Below are 16,955 nucleotides of genomic sequence, written 5' to 3' on the forward strand. Positions count from 1 at the left end.
GGCAGAGTTCGCGTCCGTGCCCCGGGGCCTGTGCAGTTTGATAGAGTTTTCGTTTGCAAAACAACCTTCCTTTTGACAAACACTTCCCTGACTATGGGGAAGAGAGGAAGGGGACATGAGAGGTCAGCGTGTGGTGTTCAAGTGGCCGCTGGCCTGACCTCAAGCGAGAGGTGCCGTGACTCTGGGACGGGCCCAGGAAGGGTGTCGGCGGGGGCACCGCTAAGGAGGAAGGAGGAGGCTCTGTTCTCGATCATGCATCCATTATGTGTTTCACTGCCACTTGGATTTTATTCTAACTTCCTATTTCCTCAAGGAACAATTCAAAGAGAAGCATATTGTCTTCTTTCCTTTCTTCCTCCTGTCTCCCCCAAACTTTCTTGCCATACGATGTTCATTAATTTAGGCAGATTCCAGGTTAATAAATAAAAACAGTCACGATTAACATTTAGTGGGCTCTTACCACGAGCTAGGTATTCTACGGCGTTGTAAGAATCCGCCTTAGGGCAGTCAGCCCGTTTTCCAGGTGAAGGAACTGAGGGTCGTTAGAGAGGCCGCAGTCTGTGTCCAGTCACACAGCTCGTCACGCATGGGCCTGGGACCCCGCACCCCAGCGGGCTGACTCCAAAGCCCGCAGGCAGCACTTACACACTGTTCCGCCTCCTCCCGTAATCCTATTTCGCTTCTGCTTTCCTAGAGGGTGTCATTTCACTGCCGCCCCCAGAACAGCACTTCCGGTACAGGAGGCTGACAGGTGAATGTCCTGAGGCTTGACCTGGACTCAGATCTTGGGGAGAAGGGCTGTGCTTGTCCGTCTTTATACCCTTCTGCCTCGCGTATGATAGGTTCTCGATAAATATCCACTCGGTGAAAATCGAATGACATCGTTTCTCTTTTCTCTCTGTTTTCAGACCGTGGAGGGTAGAGGCAGAAAGGATTTGAAATTGATTTTGACTTTCGGGGAGACATTAAAGCTCAGAGGTGTGTGGCGATGTGCCCGCCCTGTCCTGGAAAGCTGACACGGGACTCTGCTGCATCTTGGGGGCATCTTAACAAACCTCGTCGGGGCGGCGGCAGAATTCCACTCTGCGGTGAACACACAAAAACCGAGTTCCAATGAAACGAGGATTTTGTTTGTTTTCAGGGCAAGTAGAATTCCATGGCTTTTTCATGTTCTTCTGTAACCATCCCACTACCCTACCCCAAAGAGGAGCCTAAAGGCTGGCGGATGTGGGTCATGGGGCACAGAAACGTAGCTGAGACTTAGCGTGCTGATGAGTTCTAGGCAACCGTTGCTGCTGGCTCCATCATGCAGACGGGCAGCGTAGTAGGACAGTCTACTGGCCTCCTGCCTCAGGGTTGGTGGCCATGACTGCTCTTTAGTCTAGAGGGCTTTTTAACTGGGAACCCCTCAAGCAGTCATTGGGGCGGCGTAGCAGTTCATTAATTTTTCAATTTCTTAACCTTTTAGCAGCTAGTTTCACAGAGTTGTTGAATGGGTTAAGAAATATGGTAAGGAATTACTTGTCACATCGGGACCCTCCTGGGCCTCACTACAACATGGCATCAGTATGGTCCACCAGCATCTGTCTTTGGGGACATCCATATGGCACAGAGCATTGAGCAAGAGTGAGCCAGTTATAGCCCAAGATATCTCAAGGGATAAAAATTTTAGCGTGATGACAAGGAGTGACAAGCAATTAGACCCAAGGCACAATTTACATTGCATTATCAGGGGAAGGGTTACCTCTTGCTTTAAAAAATAATGACTCTCAGCCTTTTTGGATGTAGCATAGAGTGGAGAAAGTTGCTGCAGTAAGAATAAAAGCGTGAATCTTGACCCAGGCAATGGTGTGTATTTTATACCTTGTGCCTAGTAGGCACTCAGGAAATATTTGATGAGTCCTACATTAAGAAACACCTTGAGCTAGGTACTTTACCTCTCTGGATCTCATTTTCTGTATCCATAAAAGAGTAAATATGGATCACATGATTTTGAAGGTCAATCTCAGCTTTAATGGTCTGTAGCTGTGATTCTTCTCGTAGGAAGACACACTGAGGAGAGAGTTAATTAATTTTAATTTTAATAATTAATTTGAATGCATTAGATCAGCGGATCTTAGATGAGATCAGGCAACGAAGGCGTCCTTTTCATCAGTAACTTTATAAGTAGTTAGTTGACAGTGCTTAGAGAGTTTCAAGAACACCAAAGTTACCAAGAAGAATTCAGGGGGCGCTGCCGTCAGAGGCTGGCTGTAGTAATTTAGTCCAGCATGGGCAGTAAAACTGCACAGTTGAGACCATGGGTCAGACTCCCCTCGTCTGAGTCCCGGTTTGGCACTTAGCATGTCCTTGGGCAGGCATCTCTTTTTAGACCTTGGTTTTTGTAACATGGTGACAACAATATACCTTTCCTCGTACCATCGCTGGAAGGGTTGAGTGGAGATGTTGCCAAGCACATGTTTGGGGGACAGGTGTGGGACAGGTGTAGGACATGACCACTGGGCACCCAGTGTTGTCCGGGAGACTTAGCCGAACAATTCAAGCTACAGGGTTCTCCAGAGCTCTGCAGCAACTCAAGAAAGTGGAAGAATGACTCAAAATACCTTTCGTGAAAGAAATGCATTAAGAACACCTGTACTCCTTTGTTTTAACTCAAAAGAGTCCCCAGTTTGAATATGGCTTCTCTTGGGTTGGGAGGGAATGCACTGGCTTGCCAGTGTGATTATTCCGCTCTGCCAACAGTTTACTGCTCCTTCTCACCAACCCATACCTTGGCATCTGGTTATACGCTCGTCTTTTGTGATTTAGTGACTAAGAGTTCATTATCCTGGGTTTTCCCAGCTGTAGGAACTAAACAATCCCGCTGAAATGGAGGTCCTGAGGGCCACATCCTTGACTGAGGTCCTGACCCTAGCCAAGGGGGGAGGGTGGCCTGAAGGACATTTGACTCTGCTGGAAGACACTGAGACCATGTACCCGTTGACCTCCTACTTGCCTTTCCTAGAGTGAAGGGCCCTCCCCTGGGACCACTTAGATTACAAAAGCCCCCATAGATTACAAAAGCCCCTAGGTGTTGGGCTTGTCACCGCTGGCCCTGACCATCCAAATGCTGAACTTAAAAATATCTCATAAACAAAGCAGGAACTCTTACTTTGTACCATGTGGTCATAATGTCCTTGTGTCTGTTGGTACTAAGACAAGATAATTGCATTTTACTATCATTCCGTAATGAATACAGAAAACATGACATATTAGGATTGCAAACTTAGAAAGAAAGCATTGCAAATTTCAGGTCAATGGTCTGAAAGTAACCGCTCCAAGTCATCCTTCCTCTCACTTAACCCTCACAAATAAATACCCCGGCATGGGGATTTCAAATGAAATTACCCTCTTTCATAATGGGGGACCCGATGCTCAAAGAGACTGAGAAACATCTCTCAACTTCGGTGTTAGAAGGCAGAACTGGGGCTCAAACTCAGGGCTTTGATGTCAAGCCTGGATCTTTCTGTCTTTGCCTGATACTCTTGAGGTTGTCATCAGTCCAAATATATGTTAGGATATGCTGTGGGAGTGAGTTTTATGGAAATGTCAGAGGCAGAATTCAGAAGATGATTTTTCACTTCTGTAAAATAGACAAGGATGTAGTTGGACGTTTGAGCAAAGGCACAAAATATAGTATGGGGTGTCCTCAGCCAGGTCGAGTTTATTGTACCCAATTTCCAAAATGTGTTAAGGTTAGCGTGGTGGTGTATTATAAACCACTTCTCTTGGGAAATTCATTCAAAAGGCTAGTTCACGAAAGAAGGGTAACCCATGCTAACCTGCTGATTTCCATTGCTTCTGTCTGTACAAAACAGTAGCAAATTGCCACTAGAGCTCTCCTTAGAAGGAGCCGAGCTAGCTGGTACCCACCCCGTTCATGGACAAGTTTCTAATTTCACCCACAAGACTCCAACAAGCACATGCTCGCAATGGCATCGTTTTATGTTTCAGTGCTGTGTTGTCGTGCGGGAATTGTTCTGTGTGTACAAAAAAAATTTCACTTCTGACCTCTTACCCCCAACATCAGTGAAAATATGAATAACTGTCAAATAATGAGCTGTCTCCATCAAGACAGACACCACACCTGCAGCCAGTTACCTGTGAGAAGGCACAGGTGCCAGTTCAAGGCTGGCTTTATCGTTCAAGCCACATGTTTGTCATTCCAATGTCACAGAGCTGGGAGGGAGGGGCCTCACACACTCTGGGAGAAGTCTGATAAGGGAAGCACAGCACTTCACACCATCACTACCAGGGTTGACTCCAAATACGAGCCGCGGATCCAAATGTTGTGTGGGTGCAGTTAAGAAAGAGTGGGCTCCTCAAGTCCTCGTGTTGACTTCTGGGGCCTTACTTGCCAGGAAGGAGTAAAAAGAACGTCCAGTGGACAATACAGTATGGTACAGCTTGTTTCCTGGGTTAGAAAAAGCCCGCTAAGGAGTCAAATATTCCAGAGTCACTGGTGAGCAATGCATTTGGTCAGCGCTCTGGAGGCCAAAGGGGCAATTTCGTGTGAACAACTATCCTTTTCCCTTAGGAAAATTCCCGGAGGAGTGATCTGCTGGCCCCTCTGAGGCCACACTGAGGTATTTTCGCTCACGCTGTGTGTAGAAGCCACATGCGACTTGCGTGCTGGTGTGATCCCTGGATGTTCCTTTGTCCTTCCCCTAGTTCAAATCAAGACCTTGCTTACAGGGCAGATTGACATCGAGGGTGGGAGCTGGCGAACTGTGGCCCAAGGGCCAAATCCATCTTGCTGCCTGCTTTCGTGTGGCTCGTGAGTGAAAATAGTACTTACATTTTTAAATGATTGGGGCGGGGGGCAGGGATTAAAAACACTAATATTCTTTTTAATCTCCCCCCAACCATTTAAAAATGTAAGTACTACTTTTAAGACATGTGAAAATTCTATAAAAGTCCAATTCTAGTGTCCATAAAGTTTTATCAGCATACAGCTGTGTTCATTTCATGCCGCAGTGACAGAGTAACATAGTTGTGACAGACTGTATGGCTCACAAAGCCTAAAATATTTACTGTCTGGCCCTTTACAGAAAGAGTTGCCAACTCCTGCTCTTGGGACAGCCTATCTACAGAAATTTGAGAAATTAATATCATCTACATTTTCCTGATTCATTTTCAAATTTTTTTTTTAAAATGGAGGTAATGTCAGTAAATACATTGCTGCGTCACCAAGGAATTTTGTGTATCCATCCTGGAGGAGGTGGCGGCTGTCTTGGATCCCATTTCCCTGGGACACCAAGGAGCTTTGACTTGGACGAAGGTATTTGGTCACTCAGATGTGTGCATGGTCACCCTTCTTGTAAAATGCACTGGATTTAAAAAATCAATTATTGGTCTTTCTTTCCCAAATTTCTTTGCCAGGGAATGAACGCTCAGAGGAGTCAGTAGTAGCGAATGAAAGGCAGAGCTCTGGGGAGTGGCTCATCGTTTCGAGGTGTCTGGTTCCTTTGTGGATGACACTGGTTTTCATGACATCCACCCAACGGCGTAATGTTTTTTCCTGCTAGAAACGTTGCCCTGACTTGTAAGCTGGGCTCTGCTCTGGTTGGTGTTTCTGAAACCCTGCCCAATGAAAGGGTTTGAGGCCCATTGCCCCAGAGGCAGCTTGGTACACACAGAGGGTCAGAGAGATGCTGATTCGAACCCCCAGCTCACTCACTTACTAAGCTGATTGTTCTTTATAAATTCTATAATCTCTCTGAGCCTCTGTGGCTTCATCTATAAAATAAGGGTGATAATACTATTTACTTCACGGTTGTCCCGTCAGGTTTACGAGCTCTCAAGCATTCACCTGTGTTGGCTGTTACTGTAACATCAAATATAGGGGATTCTCCTATTTCTATGAACTGTTTTAACACATGTGTGTTCATGTGCATGCGCACACACACACACACACACACACAGTCACACACCCACTCACATACAGTTTATGCTGGGAATCGAACCAAAATAATTTTTCTTTGAACTATTTCCTTCTTGGTTGAATGAATCATCACCCATTATCTTTATGGTACAATAACATAAAATGTCAGTGAAAGGAGCCTGTGTTGGTTTCAATGGACCATTAACTCTTCAGGTATAATTTTCCTTGTCTTGCTACCGCAGTTTGCATTACTTTTAAATTAAGGAAATATTTAGTAGGTAATAGCCAAGATAACAATAATAAAAAAAAATCCTTTGGTGGCACCATGGCAGTCATGGGAACTTCGGGGAGACCTGAAAGGGGTAAGTTTGTATTTAAAAACTGTGGGTCGCTGTTTGTGCAAGGGCTTAAAACAGGTGCTTGTTTATACATGGCCATAATGAGGGCCTGGTCCCTTCCCCGGGGAGTCTGAGCTGCAGTAGGAAGCCAGGCAGACTTGATCAGGTACCAGATATTAAGTACAGGATTCTGGATGCTGGTTTTAAATCTGCTGTCTTTTGAGTTCCTTTTTCTTTTCGGATATCCTCTGTAGGGTTTTGATCACGCCATCCAGACATCGATAGAGGTAGTTTTTTTGTTTGCTTGTTTGTTTGTTTTTAAGCTTACTGAGATGCATCCCCAGGCATATCACTGGTAGGTGAGTTTTGTTTTAACCCTCACCTGTAAATCATCTTGCACACTGCTTCAAGAGGGAGCTTGCTAAAAGGTAAATCTGATTATGTCTTTTCGTTGTTTAAAATTCCTTCCTGGCCATGGCAGTTTTGTTTTGCAATTTACTTGTTATTTTAATTAAAGTTATACATTAACATAGTTTTTTTAAAGGCAAATAGTAGTACTAGTTTATGAGGAAAAACAGCTGCCTTCTACCCTACCCCTCCCTAACCCTAGTTCTTCTCCCCAAAAGAAGATATTTTCCACTCTTTCATAGTTTCTTCTCACATTTCCCCATAACTACGGCCATACCACCCTGAACAAGACCGATGTCTGATCTTGGAAGCTAAGCAGGGTCGGGCCTGGTTAGTACTTGGATGGGAGACCACCTAGGAAGATCAGGTGCTGTAGACGTAAATAATAAATAAATAATTAAAAATAAATAACACACATTTGCACTCTGTGGTTGGCAGAATAATGACCCCCCAAAGATGTCCATGTTCAAATTCCTGGAACCTGTGGCTATGTTAGGCGATGTGGCAAAGGAGAATTAGAGTTGCTAGCCAGTTGACCTTAAGAGACATAGATGACCCAGGATTATCTGGATAGGTCCATTGTAATTACAAGAGACCTTAGCAGTGGAAGAAGGAGGCAGAAGTTAGAAGCCAGACTTGACCCGTCCTTGCTGACTTTAAGAGGAGAGGAAGGAAGCCATGTGGCCAAAGGGAGGAGGCAAACCCTGGAATTCCGGAAAACAGGAAAGTGAATTCTCATCCAAAAGCCCCCCCCCAAAAAAAAAGAAACAAAAAAACAAACAAAAAAACACAGCCCTGCAGACACCTTGATTTTAGCCAGTGAGATCCATGTTAGACTTCCAACCTACAGAACCTTCAGGTAATAATCTTGTGTTGGTGTTTGGTTATTGGTTACGGCAGGGATAGAAAACTAACGCACTCCTCCACTTCTTGATTTCTTTATTAGTTCTAGAGACTATTGACTGACTGTCGCTGACGATGAAGATCGAACTGTCTCACGCCCTCCTCCCTCACTCGCTCTACTGCCCCTCACAGCCTCTCCAGTAGTTACCTCCTAATTTATCCATTAGAATATCCAGCATGTAAAACTGCCATTGTCATAATACCGTATTTCGAGCTGAGCCATGTAGTGTACTATGATCCCATTTCTTTTCTTTTCCAGCTTTTTCTTTATACAAGAGCTCATAATTCTTTTATGTGTTTGCTTCGTTTTCTAGTGCTTACCATTCATATATCCTCAGAGATTTCACCGGAAGTGTAAATCTTCTCTCCATCTATTCAAACTTATCAACCGATGTCTTGGTTTTATCCTTTTTCACGGGGACATGGGGACATGGTTCACTGCTCTCGTTATCCTCCATTCTCTCCCACCAGGTCTGCCTGCCTCTGAGTCTGCTGCTTGGCACAGTTGTCCTGTATCTCCTTAGTCATCATGAGGGAGATTCCTTTTTTCCCATGTTGGGGACCCTGCTTTTTGGATCCCATTTCTTCTTCTTGCCTCGTGACTCCTGTGTTTGTGTGCGTGAAGTACATGCTCTGAAGCTTTCTGAGAACAAGATGCGTGAGAAGTGCAGTTTGGAGAACCTGTATATCTAAAAATATCTTTATTCTACCCCCCGACTTCATTGCCTATCTGGTTGGAAATGGAATTTTAGTTTGGAAATCATGTCTCTGCAGAATCTTGTCTGGTAGTTTGAGACGTCTGATGCTTGAGTTTTTAGAAATGATATTCTCTCCTCATTTGTCCCCCTCCTCTCTTTTGGAGCATCTGTTTTCCGGGACGTTTGACCTCCTAGAATTGTACTCTAATTTTCTTCTATCTTTATTTCCTACCTCTCTGTTCTTTTCTTCTTCCTAAACTTTATCTTCCAAAATTATTGTTGACTCTTTCATTTCTACTGTCTACTTTTCAACTATAAGATTTTTTTATTGTTTCTGTTTTATGACTACCTCCCCTTTTTTTTTTTTATAACCTCTAATTCTTATTTCACGGGTAAAATAATTTCTCTTGAATATCTGAGAATAGCAATTATAGTTCTTCTTCTTCTTCTTCTTCTTCTTCTTCTTCTTCTTCTTCTTCTTCTTCTTCTTCTTCTTCTTCTCTTCCTCCTCCTCCTCCTCCTCCTCCTCCTGCTGCTGCTGCTTCTTCGTCGTCGTCGTCGTCTTCTTCTTCTTCTAGCTCCCCTTCTCCCTCCTCCTCCTCCTTCTCCTCCTCCTTCTTCTTCCTTCTTCCTTCTTCTTCTTCCTTCTTCCTTCTTCCTCTTCTTTGATTTCCCACACATTTATTTTTTAATTTTGTTTGCTTTGATCTCTGGCTTACAAGATTTCTTTAAGTTACTGGTACTCCTTCGTTGTTTATATTTAAGAGTGAGGTGCATGTGTGTGCATGTGCATGTGTGTTGTTTATTTGTGCACTCACTGTAGGTCGATTGAGCTTCTTCGTTTGGGAACCCCAAGTCTTCATCTCTTCTGGAATTTTCTGTGGGGGTGGTCAGTTTTCCTTCCCATCTTCTACCTGGGAGGCATGAGCCTCGCTGTCAGGTTTTCTCATTACTGAGTGATGAAAAGTAGCTGCGCTTTTCACGGTCCACTATGTGACTTCCAATTATTATTATTATTATTATTATTATTATTATTATTGCCAATAACATTGCTGCTTCAAAAAGACCCATTTTAGATCCCCCCTCCCCCATGTCTGTGCATCCCTCTCTAGGAACCGGATGCTTTTGCCTCTGATGGTGGGCAGCTGTGTTTTTTTTTGGAGAACTTTCCCCAGGGTCCTGGAACACTCTGCTGATGTGTGCAGAGCTGTGATGGCCGGGAGCTTGCTTAACCCTCCCCTAGCCCAGGGTGGGGCTGGACTCAAGCCTCTAGTTGGGAGTGTGAGGGCTCAGCAGCCTTGGCTCTGGGCGGGGCAGCTCTGAAGCTTTACTTAGCTCCGGCACTTTGTGGAGCTTTGCCTGACATCTCCTACTTGTTTGGCTGCCCCCTTCCTTCCTTCCTTCCTTGTTGCTCCTGAGACCTTACTGTATCGCTTGGCCTTCATCTCAGGGACTTTTCCACTCCAGGAACTCAATCTAAGACATCCCATTTTAAACACGTTGCCTGAGCCTGAAGTCCCTCTCTAGGTCATCTTATTCCACGTGTTTGAAAGCCTGTCAAATGGGATCAAATTACACGTAAAATGTGTCACTCTGAAAGATAGAGCTTAGATCTTGGGTGGAATTTGTCAGGAGGCAGAGTCCAGTTTCTCAGAGGACTTCTGTGGAACGTATTAAGTTCACCATCCCCAGAGGTATACGAACAGAGGCTAATGTTTGCTTGATGAAGTGATTGAAGATAGGGATTCAGACAATTCATGGGAAGGCCGACCTCAGATTCTGTGGCATTTATATTTCAACTTAGGACCTTATTGAAACAATGTGTAATGTAGCAGCAGAAAAACCTCATCCGAGGAAGCAAATTTTCAATTCTGAAGTTTGGTCCAGTACCGCACGGTGCTCTTTCTAGTTTGTGGGTATAATTAGAGTTTGTAAGATTGTTGAGAGGTGCCCATGTGTTAATTTCCCAAAAGCAACTATGGCTTGATTAAAAAAGTACCTAAACAATTGCCTTAAAAATGCACTGACAGTAAAGCTTTGTGTGTTCTTGGCATTTCTCTGCCTCGCTTTCATTACCAAGAACTTAAGTCAGAATTAAACATTCACACACTTCCAGAATCACGTGCCCATAGCTCATTGTTCCCCGGATCCATTTGTCATTTCCCTGATGTCGGTGTGTACACACAAAACGGTTTGCTGATTCAGCTCACTGTTCCATTTGCAGCTCTCTCACCCAGCAACGGGGCATTGTGTTCCACCACGAAGGCAGGCGAGGCACAGGGCAGAGCGCTGGCGATTTTAGACGAAAGGTGTGTCTCCATCGACAAAGACTGAGATTTGAAACTCAAGGTCAGAGGCAGGGATACTATTGTCTCAGTCACCCCAAGTCGTGCCCTGCCGTTGTTAAGACATTCCATATTTGGTACTCAAGTCCTTGAAAACCAAAGAAACACAAATAGCCAACTTTTAACCTTTAAGTGACAAGAAGTTTCTCTTTCAGAAAATAAATATTACGTCTCCACCTTTTTTTTTTCTTTCTGTACAGCCCTCCACATCTATCTGAGCAGCAGCATCCTTCTCCATTTCTCTTCTTCTTTTTTTTTTTTTTACCTCATCAGTGACTTCTATGCAGCATCCTCAGTGTCCCCACCGCAAGACCAGTCTCCAGCCCTAGGTGAATTAAACCCTCTGCTTTTCGTGTTCTTCTTCCCAAGCTAAGTTCTCTTTTATACTGATAGGGAAATTTCCAGATCCGACTAATGTTGTTTGGGACCTAGCTGGGCCTTGCTTCCTCTCCATCATCCCCAAATTATCCAGATCTCCTCCCATTCCTCTCTCCCTCTCTCCCCGCTCCCCCTTGGCCAGCCTCTCCAGTCACTCCTGGATTCAAGCGTCTCAGGTCACCCAGGGCTTCGTTAGACCCTCTCCTCCTTCTATATTTAGTTGTTGACTCTCTACCTGCCTCTTCCCCTCAGTCTCTCTGCAAAAGCTCCCGCTTCCTCTCCTGAAACAATCAAGCAGCAGACGCACATAACAAACAACACACTGCCCTTGACTCTGCCATCCTGTCCAGGTATAGTTCTGACTTTCTCACTGTATTTACCATATGATTCTCTTAAAAGCAGACGCCATAGGCCATCTCCTGAAACTTGTCATCCCTCTCATGCTATAACTTATATTTTGTCTGCATCGCTTCACTGAAAATGCTCTGGGTGAGGACAGCCATAGGCTTCTAGATGCCCAATTCTCTGTTTGATCCTTACCCTGAGTGAGAGGTCTGAGTCATCGGATGCTGCTGATCGCTTCTTGAACACTCCCCTAGCTCGTGTGAAACCAGTCTCAGGGCGTCTCTCCTGGGTCTGTAGGTTTCTTCTCATTTTCCTTCATGGTTTCTCCTTCTCCTTCTCCTTCGTCACCTTTTGGCATAAGAAAAGTTTCTTTGTAATTAATCAAGAAACTCTCCCTCCTAAATTTTGTCTACTGCCTTTCTCTGGTATAGTTAATCTCTATGGAAACTTTTTATAGATGACTCATCAATTCTTAATCTTCCACTCTAAGCCTTTTGAGGTTATTAAGAGATTTTCACTGTAATATATGGCCTAATTTGTGTCTTCTGCTAATAGGAAACTACCTTAATTAGAATTAGAAAAAATTGCAAATTATTCCTCACATTTTTCTGATTTTATAAGGAGTGGAGGAATAATTTGCTGGAGGCAGAGGAGGACAAGAATCACGTGTGAAAATAAAGTAGAAAAGAAGTAGATTGCTCTGGCACTGAATTGTTGATGGATTGCTTATGTTCGATAGTGCTGTTTTATTTAACTGTCCTATTGGTATAAATTTTTATTTTATAGTTTTAAGGATAATTTGCTTAATATTTTGATAATTATGGAATTTAACCCAAGCATTTAGACCTATGCTATTTTCCCAACAAATTTGCATTTATTAATAAGCAGACATTTCTTGATCGCTTACTGTGTCTATGACATTCTGCCAATCTTGTGGTCAAGCACTGTTAGTTCCAAGTTATAGATGAAGAAACAGATCCAAAGAGCTCTGAGTCAGTGGGCAGAGGCAGGATTCCAATGCGGATATAACTCTCGTGGCTGAGATAGTGCACTGGTCCTGGAGTTTCCTTGCACAAGGTACAGTGGAGGCACGCATTTCCCAGAATTCCTGGCAGTGGGCTGTTATCCCCGTGGCTGGGTTCTGGCCAAAGAAATGCGTATGAAGTGCTGTAAACTACGTTCAGGGATGGACCTTGGAAACATTCAATGAAACTTCCAGCCCGCTTTTCACCTTTTGCAGTGACACCGAATGCTGCAAATCCGAGATAGAGAAGCCTGGATCCCTGAGTCACCATATGGAGGAGAAATGACCAGGAGGGGTATCCAAGTATCACTGAATTTTGTATAATAGAGATATAATTTTTTATCTTGTTTGTTGGCTAAGATTTCTGTTGTAGCATCTAGCATTGCTTACTTTAATTAAGAAACTGCTATTGGAATTGGGGTAATGTTATAATCAATACTCGCTGAGCAGTAAAAAGGCAGGTATTGCGGAAGTGGATATGGTTTCCTCTCTTTGATGAGGTGATATTTGAGCAGAGACCTGAATGATGTGAACCAGACATATTTCAGAGGGAAGAGTGGCTCTCTATGGAGAGTATAGGAGGTAACGGTGTGTTCCAAGTGACAGAGAAATACCACAGGCCATGATGACTGGGCAGAGTAAACATTGTGGAGAGGGTGGTAAGGGATGAAGGCAGAGGGGATCTGATCATGTGTGTCCTTTCCGACCATGCTAATCACTGGATTCGTGAAGGGCTATCTCTCAAATGACTTGAGACAAAATCAAAGTGACTGCTTTGGAGAAGTATGTCCCATGACTCAAAAACTGGCTCTAATGATGACAAGGACTCTGATGTCCAGATCCACATGAAGAGCTCAAATGAAATTATTTAATGAAAATTATCTACTGTTTTATGTGAGATGCATATTTAAGTGCATATATGCAACTAAATTGACAATTTAAATATTATACATTTGAATATATCACCTACCTCTACTTATATTCGCATTTATATACAAAATATTTATTATAATAGCTGTCTCTATATAACTACATTATAAAATATTACAGAATATACATTATTTATTTAATATTTCATTAAGAAAATGGAAAACCGTCTTACCTTAATGTCATATTCAGGAATATATACTTCTTATGTACTTACATATCTGTGTTATATACTTATGCAAAGTTGAAAATGCACAATCTTGGCTTTTAAGCAACGAGTTAGTATACAGACCAGAAGTCACAGAAATTTCGATCTGATAGAAATTTAAGAAATGGACTCCTCCTCCCTTGTTGTGCAGGCAGGGAAATAAAGTCTGCCCAGGGAAGTCAGGTGGCCTGCTGAAATCACACAGCGCTGGTTTGCGGCATAGAGCAGATCTGGGCCCGGCGGCCTCTCTGTGTGGGGGTCCCTCCTCCAGAGACACCCAGTGTCGTGGGCAAAGATTTCAGACTCTCCAGTGCTGACACTTGCAGCCTGTCTAGCTCCCCTGCAGAACTGGACTGATTAGCTTGTTCCTTTCAGAGGTTCATTTGCTACCAGCTGCTGCTACTGTCACAGTTTGTACATAAAAATAAAGAATAGCTACTGTTAATTGAACACCTACTATGTGCAGGAGCTGGAGTCTGCCTCCAGAGCCTGTGCTATTAACCATTGTGCTTGCCGCCCTACCCCCTGCCTGGCATAAGCACTCAACAAATGGTGGTTTGTATTTTTGAAGGGGTGGGTAAAATGGAAAACCATTTGAGGGCACAAGACCAGTGCGTGAGTGTAATTTAAAGCCGGCCTTTTGTTCTTGGAAGTTAAGCCTCCTGGAGGGAGCTGGAGACATGGTTCCCATCAGCACCCACCTGAGCCACGCTGTCCTCCTGGCTTCAGCCAGCGCCAGCGCGAGCGGGCTCTTCTCAACAATGCTGCGTTGTCTCCATCGCTATCAACCGACCGCCCCAGGAACCCCACAGCCTCTGACTCCAGCCTTATCTCTGCACGGGACACCCTCCCCTGCCCATCATCGAGCTGCTTGTGACGCCAGCTCCAGTCCTCAGTCAGGCTCTGTTCATCTGTGACCTTAGGCGGGAGCAGAGTGGGGACAGGCCAGGACGCCCCTTTCCACCTGAGTGACTGTGATATGAAGCCCCGCTTTGGAACACTGAGATGCCCCGAGCCTCGCGGTGCTCCCCGGGCCCCCGCACTCCTGCATGAAAGGCCCCCTTGTTCTGTGGAGAGCAGCCAACTGTGACATAGCCTCCCAGCTGCTTTTCATGTGGCCGCATCCAGGCGCTCCTGCCTGTATTTTAATAGCCGAGTTAAAGGTAACCTGATAGGCAGATATGCCCGAAGCCGGTGAGGAGGGCCTATAGTCATTTATTTCTATTATTACTTTTTAAAAATTGAAATGAAAATAGCTAATCTTCCCCTGCTTTTGGAAATATCTCGATGTGCAATTTAGCTCAATTAATTTCATAGTTAGCAACAAACAAAAGTCCCTGAAATATAACTTGCTTATGCCATATTTTTTCCAGAGTCATCTCATCACAGTCGTGTAAGACTTCACTGTCGACCCAATAAGCCACGAGGTGCAGATCCCAGGATCGATCCCTGGTTACCATCTCAATTTGCAGTTCCTGCCCTCGGCCATGCTCTATCAACTTCTAGAAATAGCCGGGAGCTAGTCAAGGGTAAATGAAGAGTGAATTGGCTCCTTAAGGAGAGGGAAGGATATGGTAGACTGTACTAAACTTTTATTGTACTTTGGACGTTGGTGTTACCAGTGAAACATGGCTCTCATAGAAAACCCTCGCTGGGTGACCTTGGTAGAGTCACTCGCCTCTTCGAGATTTGATCCTCAAATCTGCATTTGGAAGGGTCTCCACCTGCTAGGACCGTAGGTCAGCTTTTGAGAAAATGCATTTGTGCTCTGAGGCTTAGGTTGGTTCCCTGGGTGACCAACCATCCAGGTCCACTGAGGATTGAGAAATTTCCTGGGATGCTCCCACCTAGAAAGTCCCAGGCAAATCTGGACAGCTGGTCACTTCATCACACACAATTTTATCCCAACTTTCTAAATAGTTTTTATTAGTAAAAAACACAGGATTTGTTTAACCTTTGTGTTTTTATTGGTAGAAACCTATTGTTCACTAACAATTTTATTGTTAGCGATAACACTCTTTTCAGACATCTTCAATAAAAATGGTGGCGGCCGCTGTATAAATGCTGGAACTAGGCTTCTCCTCCAGGGGTGTTTGGTTCTCACAGGGCCTAGGGAGTGATTCTGACATGACTCTCTGGGGTCTGGGATGCCAAGGGTCCTGTAAGAAGAGAGATTTCATTCAAATGCCAGGAGCATCCCCGCTGAGGAGCACTGGATCTGGCCAGTTCCTTCCCCCATCCCAGTCTTGATGCTTGATTGGCTGGTGGTCCAGCTCACTGGCAGGATACAGCCACTCCTGGGGGTGGGGGTGGGGTGAGGGTGGAGCAGCTGTATAAGGAGAGGTGGTCCCTCTACATTTACCCACTCATTTATTTTAGCAAACTTATTCAGCATTTACTATGTGCTCTGAGGATAAAGTGGTAGGTAATAAGACATGGTTATGTTTTCATGTTTATAATCTAACTAGAAATACAGTGACAAAAGCTGAGGACCACTGTGAGGAAGAAAGTCCAGGGTGGTGGGGGTCTCAAGGCAGGGCAGCCCTCCTCATCCAGAGACACTGAAGAAAGGAATGTAGAGAATGATCGTCCCTGTGGCACCTCCCCTTGGATGCCTAACAGGCATCTCACAGGGAACAGGTCCAAAATAATGCACTCGATGGCTCCCAGGCCTACTCTTTCCACAGCCCTCCTTATTGAAGAGGAGAGCACCGCCACCCTTCCCATCGCTCAGGCCAAAACCTTTGGCGTCATCTTTTCTCTGCCAACTCACACCCAATCCGTCAGCGAATTTCGTTAGATAAACCTTCACCGTAGAATCCAATCACATCTCCCCATCTTCCCTATTCTCAACAAAGCTGGCGAAGCGGCCCTTTGAGAGGGCATGTCACTTAGTACTAACAACAACAACAACAACAACAATAATAATAACAATGAACAGCAACATGAATAATAGGTACTTACAGCACTTAGTATGTACTAGCTTGACACGTAATTATTTTTTAAGTACTAACTAATACTGATGATAATCCTATGAGGTGGGTACTGCAGTCACTTCTGCTATACCATGACAAACACTTCTACAAACCAATATGCTATGCGAAATCACAATCAAAGAAGCTCTAGGGCTTGTGGGGAAATGCAATTAGGAACACAACCCTAAAAAACCTCATTGATGCGACTCTCCTTAAGAAGCTAATAAAAACGGTAGCGCAGTTTTACACATTGATTCAGAAATACGTACATACTACACTAGATACGGCACTTTACCTTGTAAAGTGTGAAGTTGGCTTGTAGAAGCGGGTATGGGAAGAGTCAGACGTGGTCCGCTTGCGAGTTACTGTGACGCAGTAGGAGAGTGACTGAAGTGGACAATCATGACACCCCAGGAGAGGGTGTGGCCCCTGATACAGGTGCTGAACTAGGTAGCGGGACACGTTTGAGGCATATGTATGTGC

General features: G+C 44.4%; 1 pseudogene; it reads left to right on the forward strand.

The window, feature by feature from the left end:
- Positions 1-6,932: 6,932 nt before the first annotated feature.
- On the forward strand, positions 6,933-7,048 carry LOC112481173 (annotated as a pseudogene).
- The last annotated feature ends 9,907 nt before the right edge of the window (positions 7,049-16,955 follow it).

This window comes from Pteropus alecto, unplaced genomic scaffold (assembly GCF_000325575.1).
Source record: "Pteropus alecto unplaced genomic scaffold, ASM32557v1 scaffold205, whole genome shotgun sequence".
NCBI lineage: Eukaryota > Metazoa > Chordata > Mammalia > Chiroptera > Pteropodidae > Pteropus > Pteropus alecto.